Genomic DNA, 12,140 nt, shown 5'->3' with positions numbered 1-12,140 from the left:
GGGATATTTTAGCTTAATTCTGGATAGTAGTAGGAAATGGAAACGCGTCGTCCACGAGGATAACTTATCACTAGGAAGCTGTCAGCTAATCATGAAGCTAACATATACAAACTAATTTGAAACAATTGAAATCAAATTAGCTTTAATACAAGTATGTGTTAATATGGCGTCAATTGATTTTCGAACACATTGGGTTTTTGTTTGTGTTGACGTTTCTGTGGTGACGTCCACGGGTGGAGCTGCCCGGGCGGGGGTAGCGGGCTCTCGCGGGGCGGGCGGTGTTAATTCTCGGGGGCAGCAGACAACTGCAGTGGGCTCGCTCGGTGCTGTTATCCAGGTTCCGGGGCGCCGCTGCCAGCCGCTGTGCCTCCGTAACGTGACGCTCCTCAGTCGGTCAGACACACACCGAGTGATGCGAGAGCGGCCAGCGCCACCATCCCTCACTCGTCCGGACAGGAGGTGACTCGTTCGGCGCATGAGATTCCTCAGGTAAGACCCTGCTGTGGTTTAATAAATATGTCACGACGAGGAAGCTAATCGTCGATGAACCGCTCGGTCGAGCCGTTTAGCGTCTCTCCTCTCCGGAGGAGGAGGAGGAGGAGGAGCGGTGGATGGATGCTGATCTCCCCGCAGCCTGTGGATGTGTAGCCTGGGCGTCGGTGCTAGCAACGGGGCGCTGAGCTCTGACCGATAAAAACAAACGCATCTTCGGGTTGTGGAGAGGGATTCAGGTGGAGCGGCGTTTAAGAGACGAGACGCCGCCTGTGGAAGTGTGTTCACACCTAAGACTTCAAAACCCACGGTGATTCATCCCTGCGCAGCCCCGGTCTACGCCTCAATGTATCGATTGTACTTCTGTTAACCACAGGCCTTTAGTGTCTCATCTGATGGGGAAGGTCATCAATTTGTACGTGTCCTCAATGGTCCAAATTCCTGCATCGTTTAAAGCTTCATCTGCAGCTGCTCGGAGTTCTCTTCAAATGGCTTTTTCAACCCTGATATGTGCTCCTGTCTTTATTATTCATCCCCTTAACACACACTTGTCTAATTTAATGACACATTCTTTTGAATTTCTCCCATCCACGGTGCCAATCTATCAAATCTGAAGTTGAACACTGGAATCACTACACCCCTGCATGGAGCATCTACTGTAAGGTTTCAAGTTGCGTCGGTCCTCAGTGAAATTGATCTGAATCCTACACTCGGTGGAGGATTTGTCTGTTTGTCTGTTTGTCTGTTTTTTTGTTTTTTTGTTGTATTGCTTTCCTTCAGCGCCTTGCCTGCTGTGTACCACTCTGAGCCAGCACCAGCCACCGGGGAGGGCAGTTGCTGACAGGCGTTGTGTCTGGCTGTTCATTGTTCAGAGGGAGCTGGGGACATGGCTCGCAGCCTCTGCTTTGCATCATGCAACGTTACATCCAAACCATCTGCCCCTTGCCCTCACCCAGTCATGCAGAATGCTCCTCGGTCAGCCACTGTCCACTTGTGATGTGATATGTCTCCGGGCTTTTCCGAAGTCTTGTTGTGTTTGTTTTTTTCTTGTAGCACTGAGTGTGTGGTCCCTGTAGTTGATGCAGTCAACAGTGGGAAGACTATACACCACATGGTGTACATCAGGGTAGTAGCGGGAAACCTTATTGATGATACAGTAGGGTTTAGTTCTTTAAGACTTCCATTCAACATTCAGCTCTATTTCAAATGATAAAACATGATTGGTAGGCTCAGGAATATATAATCTTTTGCTCAGGCTGCATCAAATTTGACACTCTCATAGATGTCAGATGTTCCCTTAATATGTCCAATTGTTTTTCATCAAAATCCATGAATTATTCTCTGGCGAAATAACAAAATGACCATAAATGGTTAATTGTTAACAAAAGCGATACAAATATTCCTGGTTGTCCCCCTTTTGTCCAGATCTGCCCATGCATGGCCCATCCTTCCACACAAGTTTCGTGGAAATTAGTTCAATTCTTTTTGTGTAATTTTGTTTACAAACAAAAGAAGAAGTGCAAAAACCCACCAACAAACAAACTGATAGGGGTGTAAACATAGCCTCTTTGGTGGAGGTTTTCATACAACATGATTGGTTGAATCATTAGCTCAGCGATATTTAGATCTATTATAGTATATAAATCTAGAAGTAAATATTTGGATTGCAGGTTTCTGAGAATAAAAGCCAGCAGTTGGGAGAGGAGACGGAAGGAGCAGGGAAACAAAAGCTGTGGTGCAGTTGAGGAAGAGAGTGACGACCAGGACTATGGAGGATGAGGGCGGATAGAGGAGAGTAATGTATGGCTCTTAGAGAAAGTGAGGGCCCCCCGGAGAGCCATGATGGAAATCTATAAGGCCTTGGAGGATGCACACAACATGTTGACCTGCGTTGCTGTGTTGAAAAGAGGAGAAGCTTAGTTTTCATCATTATCCTGCTCGTCCTGTGGCTTTGTGTTGGTCTGTCGTCTCTTTTTTCCACATTGTCCCCTTGCGCATTTATCTCTGTTACACCCCTGTTGCGTCTCTCCATCTCTGTAGCCAGGGACAGCTTTTCTGAGTAGCACCTGCACTGAAGGACAAACACCCTCCTTACAGTCTGCTGCGTGGGCTCTTACTCCTGCTGCAGCCTGAGGATGCTAAATCGGACTCTGATGGGGGAAACAAAATAGGGCAACTGCCTCAGGCCCTGCTGCACAATTTATGAAGGATAATAACTATTTGGAAATGTGTGATTAAACCATTATCATATCAAATCGATCTAAACACTAGGTCTCATCAAACAACAATATCTCTTTAGGAGGAGTGAGTCTGTTTCTCTGTGGCAGCACGCATGGCCGTGCTGCAGGGAAATCAGTTATCTGTTACATAATATCATGTGTAATGTCTTCTTAAAAGCTTTACTCTGTATGCTATGGATTTCACGTGCCGTACATTTACATTGTCTCTGCTGTCTAAAACATGTTAGTGTGGGCGGAGGGAGAATAACACTCTATCGTGCCCTCTGGCAAAAACACGATTCCTAGATGATAAACCTACAGATGAAGCTACAGGGTGGGTGTTGATTTGCATGCAGCAAAACTGTTAGAAAAGGCAACTGCAATGATGATTTATGAGTAGGCTTTTTCAAGATAAGTGTTTCTGCCATGTTATTACGGACAATTGCGGTTCTTTAGAATTGCCTTTTGAATGAGCAATTGAGGCAAGGAAATTTCTGTCTATCACAGGATTTAGCTTGTGGACTTTAAGAGCTGTAAACCACACAGTCGCTGTGGTAACTAGCAAACAGAGACGTGCAGAGGGATTACGGTGTTTTACACCTTAAAGCTTGTTGTAGGTTAATCCACTGGAAATTAATTTATTTTAACATTATTCTTTACCTTTTAACTTACAGTCTTAAGTTCGCCTGACAGAAAAAGACTGCACGTCCACCCAAAAAAGGAATTAATTAACTGCATATGTTAAATATATTTCTTATCAATTAGGTACAATCATTTATTTAATTCTTTACTTCTGTCATCATTTTCAGAGACCAAGAAGCTTGTACACTCAAAACCCCAAAGATGTTCAAGTACAACTGCATGTGTGGCATTTTTTCCTTGATACTAAGATAACTAGGAGACTGCATACCTCCGGCAAGGCTAATTACTTATCTCACCATGTTAAAGAAAGTGTAAAAAACATCCCGGATTCTTAATCAGCATCCACTTTAACATTTAATGGATTTTCCTTGGGTCATGCACCACCCCTCCGCTTTTTATTTAATAGCTTTTGAGTAATCCTGCTGACAGAAACACAGACAAACAAACAAATATCCAGGAAAACATTACCTCCTTGACATAGATAATTATTCCTTGAGCAAAATAATTTTGCGTTAGTTGCCAGTCATCCAACTTTTTGATTGTTTCAGCCCTTTTTGGACTCACAGCCTGTATCATACACACCACTCTGGGCGCCATGTTTGTTTACATTCATGTCCCTGGAAGTAAGCGCCAAGCTCTATCTTTCCAATGATGATACATAAGAAAATGGCAAATTGTGATTGGCAGTCAAGAGTAGTGCATCATAGCTCCTGGTCACGATGCGGCAATAATTTATGACTCAATAATCTGACCATAACAGACCAAAATATCTTGTCGTCTCACCGCAGCATTATTCACCGTCTGTAGAGGATATATGTCCAGATGACATCATCACTACAGTCTCTCTGCTGCTTTGATTGTACAAACACTGAGCTGTTCAACATGTAGAAAATAAGATGCATACGAATCACATGCATCGATTTTCATACACTAATTGTAACTGCGAAACTTTAAACGATGCAAGTAAGTGGTCATCAGCTCATCTCTGGTGGTTGAAAATATACAGAATCTGTCTATTCTTTCCTTTCTATCGACCTTTATATTGTACAAGCTCATTTGAAATAGCACTGTAACCTGAAATATCTAAAGAGAGACTCAGTGATCGTCCTGCATTGAATATCTGCTGGCTGCTCTGCTTGCATCGTAATGACTTTATTCTTTGGCTATTTGCTTCCAAACAGATGCTATTCTTTTACTTTTTTCTGCGGGTTTATGGTTCAATCACAATTCACTGTTCGTCACAACAGTCCTTTAGTCAACTAAATGACTAAATGATGAAATGACTTACCATCCTCTATCAGATGTTGATGCTGCTCTAAATCAATATTCACATCACATCTACAAAGTTGACCTTTTGGATTTAAAATTCTCCACTACCATTAAAAAATGCCATGTTATATAACAGTTAGTCCATTGTCTATAAGCATGAATATCTTTGCAGGAGATGTGTCATCCCTTGTTGTCCAGCTCATGCCACTTCTAGTATTACACACATTAATATGACAGCCATATTAGTTCTTCTCAAGTTGTTTTGACAGTGCTGTCGCGTTCGATTTGGGTTTTTCCTTGAAAGTGTGATCTTTGCCTCTGCCTCTGTCGTGCTTTAAAAAAATCTCTCCAGACTTGATCTGGAGACAAATCTATTGCCTGTAGTTTTCATTTACTTGCTACTATGATCTCTCGTGGCTTGATCGGTCTTTTGAGAGGTCGAGGGTTATTCTCCATGAAGTGTTGACTCTTAGCTCAGTGATATGACCTGTTATTATCTTTAGTAACAGGTAAAGTAGACTTGTAGAAATCCAGGTCACATCCTGTGGATCAGTCAGGCATGGTGAAGGGCGCGCCGTTTCAAGATTTAGTCTTTTCATCGTTTGTGACGGTTCTTTAAATGTGTGCTAGTCTTTGAACCGTTGATTCATTGTTTTTTTTGTCGGAGTAGATAAAAAACCCAGGGTGCTTCAGCTACTGTATCAATGCTATATCGATAAATTATCCTCTCTGCCATTTTTATTATTATTCCTATCTCACTGTCTCTCTTTCCTGCTGTAAACTCTTTGTCTGAGAAGTCAGTCTCCAGAGTTCCTGAAACACCTTTCTTTGCTCTCTCCACTTTGTTCAACACATTAGTGACCTGTACTGTTACGTAATCAATATTGTAGCTAGTTGAGGCATGGAAAGCTTTGTGAGAGATGTTCCTGGCCCAAAGCACATGTTTTGTGCACTTTTCTCTGTATTCAAAATGACACCGGGTTGAGTCAAGTATGAACTTGACTAAATCAGTTCTTAACCATTTTATTAAATGCATGGTATTAAAGGAGAAAGTGGATCCTGCACATGCACTATAAAGTCATAGTAAAAACCCAGTGTAGGTTATAAATATGTCAATAAGCTAAGAGAACATTTGGTCAGAGATGAGGAACCTTTTTCCCATGATGAGCCTTTTAAATTCTTAGCCTTCGACAGTACATCGTGGGGCTGATGGACAAGTCATGTGTGCCTGAACACATGTAACACCTACTCTCATGACAACTGTATTAGTGCTTTTTAAGATTTTACTGTCAATCCTGTTTAAGCCAAATGTGTCCATATGGTATGTGCCCTAACCATTTTGGTTATCGGGTCAGGGTGAGGGAGTGCGGGAATGACCAGCACTAAATGGTCCGACCAGCAGGGAGTCGACCAGGGACCTGCTACTCAAGGCTTATGCACCATCATGGTATGCGTCCTAATCTTTGGTTTATCGGCTCACCCCAATGTTGAGATTTGAAACCCTTTAAAAAAATATAATGTGTCTGTAGATTATAAAACACAACTCTAATTTATGTGTCTCTTGGCATAAAGATGATGCTGAAGCAAGCAGAATCATATCCTGTTTCAGCGAGTTTCAGTATCCACAGATGATATCTACTGGCAATCCCTGTACTATATTTACAGTGAGCTCTATCTGGACCTGTTATCAGGTTTTCATTTCAAACTGAATATATTTTTTTGGACATGGCTTGCAGTCTGAATCAGCTGAAATTAAGGACCACTTTTTTTCCTAGTCTGCCTCAGCAGGATGGTTTAACACAACGTACCCCTAGTGGAAGTTAATTCAAACCATACTCAGTATGTTTGCTGAAGTTGCCCTCATTAACAACAATGTCAAGTGAACAAACATAATCTCTCGATGTCTTGTGTGAGTTGTAAGTAGTTGAAACTGCAGTTAATTTTCCCAAGTGTAGTTGTGTCCCTTGGATCCAATGAGGTGATGTGTACACACCTCCCTTTATTGGCATGCAAATGAGTCCAAATCAGTTTCACACTCTTTGGTTTAATCAGGTCAAATTGGGAGGAAAGCAAAATGGCTAAAAAGAAAGCGAGAGAAAGGAATAAAGAACCAAAGAAACGCTTCTCTCGCAGTGCTCTGTAAAAAGAGAAACCCATTCTCAGCTGCATTAATCATGGGTGACGCAAAAGAATCACTCCTCGAAAAACATTCAGTGAGAAAGACTTAAAGAATAAGAAGCACTGAAATACTCGCTGACTGGCTCTGTCTGACTTCTGTCCTCTTTCCCTTGTGTCCTCTTTGATATATCTGATAATGCTGATCTGATAAACTTGACCAGATGAAAAAACCTACAGTGCAATTGTAGGTACTAGGGTTTGAACTAGTTTGGCATTTGGTACTTCACTAGCTCTGTAACATTTGTCACTGTGTCACAGTGTTTGCATAGTGCTTCCTGTAAATTGGTATCCTATTAAGGGCACTCTTGTACTATTAGTGTTGACTAGTGCTGGTACAAGTGCTAAGCCAATTCAAAGCAAGATAGTGAAAAAGTCCAGTTATCTCCAAGAACAACTTAATCCAACCAGCTAATTACCCGAAGATAGCCCAGTTTTCCTTCGGAGCCTCGTCAGCCTCCTCTTCTGTCGTTAACTCATGCTCTCTCTCTCTTTTGCTCTCTTACCCTTTTGCCCAGATGTGCTCACAGGTACCAACATTAGGCACAGTTTAGTTTAACGTGAATCAGTTGGTAGGATTGAGTATTATGTTCCAACCCTTGTAACTTTACTGTTCTGAACCTCATGAGCAAGAAGAGATTAAAATATTTGAAAGATTATTTAGCTTCGGAGTTTAGTGGTGAACATCTTGTCAGTGTGGGACTTAATCCAAAATGGAATCCAAATCTATTGAATTTTGTGGTACAGTATGTTCGGAGTGCAAGAACATGAACACAAATAAACCATAATGATACGGTCAAGACCACTAAACTAAAGCGGATCAACTAAAATCGATATTAGTCAACTTTTATATACTGCATTTACTCAGCTGTTCATCATCCATTTGGCTTTCCTCGCTCTCAGCATGTCTTTGCAATTTTGATCATGTGCTAATATGTTTTCAGGCAATTCTCAGGCAGCATACAGCAAATGTTAATGGCCTTCAATTTGGACAAGAATAAGGATTTTAAAATGTATGCAGACAAAAGAGGCAGATATCGTTACTGACTATGTAAAGGCTCTGATTTGAAAAGATGACGTTTCATTAGAGCTAACCTTGGCTAAAAGTCAGCATTGTTAGTTTTCAGGTTATGTGAGTGTGTGTGCTAACGCTAGTGTGTGCATGACCTTAATAAACCCATTTTACCTTCCCTCCTGCTGTGCCGTGTGTCATAAGACGACTCCGCTCCCTCTGTATGCTGTCACTTATCTCATTACTTAGACCTTAGATGCATTCACCAGACCTGCTTATTAGGTAGCACATTTGTTTGAAGAGCAGCATGGCATTAGCATGTAGATGTGCAGAGAGCTTCACCTGCTGCTGCTGCTGCCTTTGTTGGGCAGCACAGACAAATTCATGAATTTCTTTTTTCAGCACTGGCAGATGGCTGCTATTGGAAGAAACTGTGTTTTTCTTTGAGATGCAAAGGTAAATGTTCTTCCATATGAAATGCATCCTGCTGTGATAAAAATAACTTTATTTGAATAGCACTTATCTAAACAAGGTTGCAAAGTGCTTCACAAAAATCCATGGCAAAAAGATGAATTAACTAAAATAAAAGGTATTCAATTCATTTAAAGTTTAAGAGCCAAATCATAACATAATAAGGTCAAGATCTTAAAATCTTTAGAGAAACACAACAGTTTCCACAATAAGCAAGCGTGATTGTGAATCAGGCAGAATTCTGTACCAGCTTCTGGGCCATTATTTCTACAACCAGACAAGTTTGTTGATTGACAGCATAGATGATTGTTCATTTGTGGTGGAACTGAGACCAAAACCTTGATACAAATGTCCACAATCTTGTTGTTGTGGTACTGAAAGATGGACCCGTGATACCTCTAACCTCTGTGTACCCCCATCCCACTCCAACCCTAACACGTTGACCCCGGCTCCAGTTGCAGCTTAATGAGCTCTCATTTCTTGACAAATGTAACGATGTAATTTATTAATGATTTAATTGAGTTTGTGTATGAAAACATGTAATGTGCTCACTCTGAGGTTAGAGTTTGTGAATACCACAGGAGTGTGGGGGGGGTTAATGCAGACACATCTAAGGAACACTGTAAACTTGATGGACTGTATACAAATGGCCCATGTGGAAGTCCCTGAAACCTGTATTCTCTCAAATTAACAGCAGAATGTGACTCCACTGGTTGCAAAAATCACTCCTCACTTGATTTATATTGTCAGTAAACATATTCATGAGGCGGCTCATCAGGCTCACCTTAACCATAACCATCTCCAAATGTGGTGACTGCAAAATGCCAAAGTTGTCATTCGACGTGTTATTGACAGCAGTTTCCATCTTTATGTTTTGTTTTTGTTGTGAGGTTTACCTGTTATTTACTTTTCTATCAGGGGTTGTTCCCTTTGGGCTCATTGCTAAATATCAGAGGAAGCCATTCTCCCTTCTTTAGTTGTTTCGCACACCATAAGCACATATAGAGCTTAGCTGTTGCTCAGTTATTGCTCTGGGACAGGACGTCACGTCAGCAGGGCAGTGAGCAACCTTGTAAAAATGTTGACGCAGTGTTAAATGTCGGGGAACAGCTTATGCAAGGTTTCAGAGCGAGCAGGGAACTGTGCGCCCTTGCCTTGTCATGTGAGACAAGGGAGAGAAGTTTGAGATCAATGGGGATAGATTTCCTGCTGAAGATTGGCTTTGATGAGCTGAGCTGTCGGCGTTCATACAGGTGTGTTGTCTATAGGTCAGCTGGTTTTTATGTGTTTGTTTTTGTCCTGACATGAGTGTACACGGTATTGAGGTATGCTGACTTTTCTCATCAACGTGCTGTTCCATCATATATTATCCCATAGGACTGAAATCCAATAATAACTGTCACTACTGTTTATTAGTCTTAGTTAATAGACCAAATTGAACAATTGACTGATTCCTAAATAATAGACAGGGCCATCAAAAATGATTTTTAGTTCAATTCCTAATTATGTTTTCAGTCTCGTAGTAGAACAGTCTCTACATGTTTGGGTTGTGATTTGTCAATGAAGTGATTATTCATAAAATTATTTTGTAACTAGTTGATAATCAGGTTCAAGAAGAAATGTGAATCAGTTGATTGTTTCAGATTGTCATTATTTTTGGCCACTTATTGAAAGGACAGAATCTTAGTGTTAAAGGAGGAAAGAGAGAGAGAAGGGAAGAACATTGCTGTATATTTAATATTTTGCATTCTTGGTCAAAGAGAAAGATGATTATGTCACTCCAGGGTTCTAGCAAATTATTAAATTATTTTAGTTTTCTGATTAATTTTATTTTTACAAGATCAAAGCATTAATCAGCGACTGCTTTGGCCCAGGGAAATCATAAAGTCTACTTCTGCATAGTAGAAAACTGTTGGTTTCTTTGTGTATAATGAGCCACAGTGGCCTGTTGAAGAGTTGCTTTTTTGCTTTTTATTTCTTATAATTTTGACCTACACTATGTTTTCTGCAATATCTTATATTTAGTGCCAAGCCTGAACTACTACTGTAACAGATAATAATGCTAAACAAGCCTATTCATTATTTAAGAAACTGTTTCTATATATTACCAATGTATCTTGAGGATGGAATAAGCACAGGGAGAAGAGATACAGGTGATGGAGTTGTCTCATAATCAGTCCATGGACCTTTGACTTGTTCATTTTCCTCTGTGAGATTCTCTGTTTTGTATTCATTCACATGCCCATGTGCACTCTCCTCGGTTGGACACTCATGGTTGATTGTTGCACTGCAGTAAAACAACTCTTGTCTGTAATGAATCTTGACTTTGGCAACTGAATCCAGGAAAAGATACACAAACAACAATACCAGCAGTTAATAATTAAATGTTTCTTGTTACCGAAACTGTGAAGCAAATATGATTTGGCTTTATTTACCTCACAGTTCCAAAGATAACCCACCGCTGGGAATAAGGCTATACAATCGTGTAAAGTTCCTAGATTGCAGCAGTCTCGAGTATCTTTTGGATTAGTGGTGAGTGTGATTTGCTGAGTGTTTTGTCTCAAACGCTGTTTAGCTGCAGTGTGCTGCAGTGTGAGTTGGACCTGTGGGACCAATACAAGCCTCAGGGCTGTATGCAAGTAGGAGGGGAGTCATGGTGAACTAGAGCAGTGGTGAGATGAGAGAGGCGCTACCATTGTAACCACTCCTAATGCACTCCTTCTCTCTCTGTGTTACGTTTCTCATGCATCTTGTGTGGACAAAAATCTCTTCACTGTGAGGGGACACACCCAGCATCTGAAAATAACTGGGTCCTTATAAGATAAATTTATTGTTCTATGTTCTATGACTGAAAATGAGGAGGAAAACACATAGGCTGTCATTTTTTGTAGAAATCAAGCTGGTACAAATTTGACATGATACGCAATTCGTCCAAATATATCTGAGCGTTCCCTCCTGTGCACGCAGTCAGGTTGAACACTTGACGTTGCTCCGTTCGTCTGTGGGGCCTCCTCTACTGCTGCTAACAGCCCTTTTTTGCAGATGAGCCTGAAGATTTGTTGTCAGTGAACGGTATGGTACGGCAAGCTGCATGGTACAAAAACGAGAAACAGCTTTACCTTTGTTAGTTACTTTGCCATCTGTGCTTAATGGCTTTGTTTGCTAGCATCCTCCATTTTCATAGCAAAACAAAGACTTACTTAACTGTTCAAGAAGGCATGCAATAGGTCAAGCTGGCAGTGATCGCCCTCTTCTGCATCATAAGGCAAACTACTTCAGATGGTCTAATGCGCCTGTTGACAGTATATTTTGAATTTGAACAGACATTACAGTTCAATAATGAACTATGACACCCACGTTCAAATGAATGTTTGAACTTCAAGGAAAAAGTGACAGCCCTAGTGTATAATAGTCATTTATAGCATTTTATTTTGGTGTGTTTCAGAGGAAATTTCTGGAGAAGCACCTAAATGGCTTTTTTCATTACACTCAGGCATTGCTCATGTTTTCTTTTCTCATGTTTCTGCCAAACTTCGTATTCCCCTGGAGGAACGAGTTCGCGAGTGTAGATCATTTGCAGTTCAAACGCTCATTTTGCTTCTCTCTTTATTCCCTCACTCTAACATTTGGCCAGATAAATCAATGCATCTCAGCTGAGGACCATAACATGTAAGTTGTTTAGAGTTTTTGTTTACAGCCAGCTGTTTTTGAAGATATTCGGTCACTTTCAACAGTAATTCATGCATAATCAAGTGTAAATCTCTTGATATGGTTTTGTGTCATCTCATGGGAATTGCAGCGGATTAGCTATTCTGTTATTTGGTAAATAGCTGCCCCTGTTGATATCTTCAACACATCTT

General features: G+C 40.9%; 1 protein-coding gene across 4 annotated transcripts in view; it reads left to right on the top strand.

Annotated features, from left to right (window-relative positions):
* The first annotated feature begins 300 nt into the window (after positions 1-300).
* apba2b (amyloid beta (A4) precursor protein-binding, family A, member 2b) overlaps positions 301-12,140 on the top strand; it is a 60,193-nt gene continuing 48,353 nt past the window's right edge. For all 4 annotated transcript variants that reach the window (XM_035159574.2, XM_035159590.2, XM_035159596.2 and 1 more), the window contains exon 1: positions 301-489. The gene's annotated coding sequence lies outside the window, so the exon portion shown is untranslated. The remainder of the gene's footprint in view (positions 490-12,140) is intronic.

The sequence above is a fragment of the Hippoglossus stenolepis genome, chromosome 1 (assembly GCF_022539355.2).
Source record: "Hippoglossus stenolepis isolate QCI-W04-F060 chromosome 1, HSTE1.2, whole genome shotgun sequence".
Taxonomy (NCBI): Eukaryota; Metazoa; Chordata; class Actinopteri; order Pleuronectiformes; family Pleuronectidae; genus Hippoglossus; species Hippoglossus stenolepis.
Note: the sequence above shows the minus strand (reverse complement) of the source record. Positions and strands in the feature narration are given on the sequence as shown.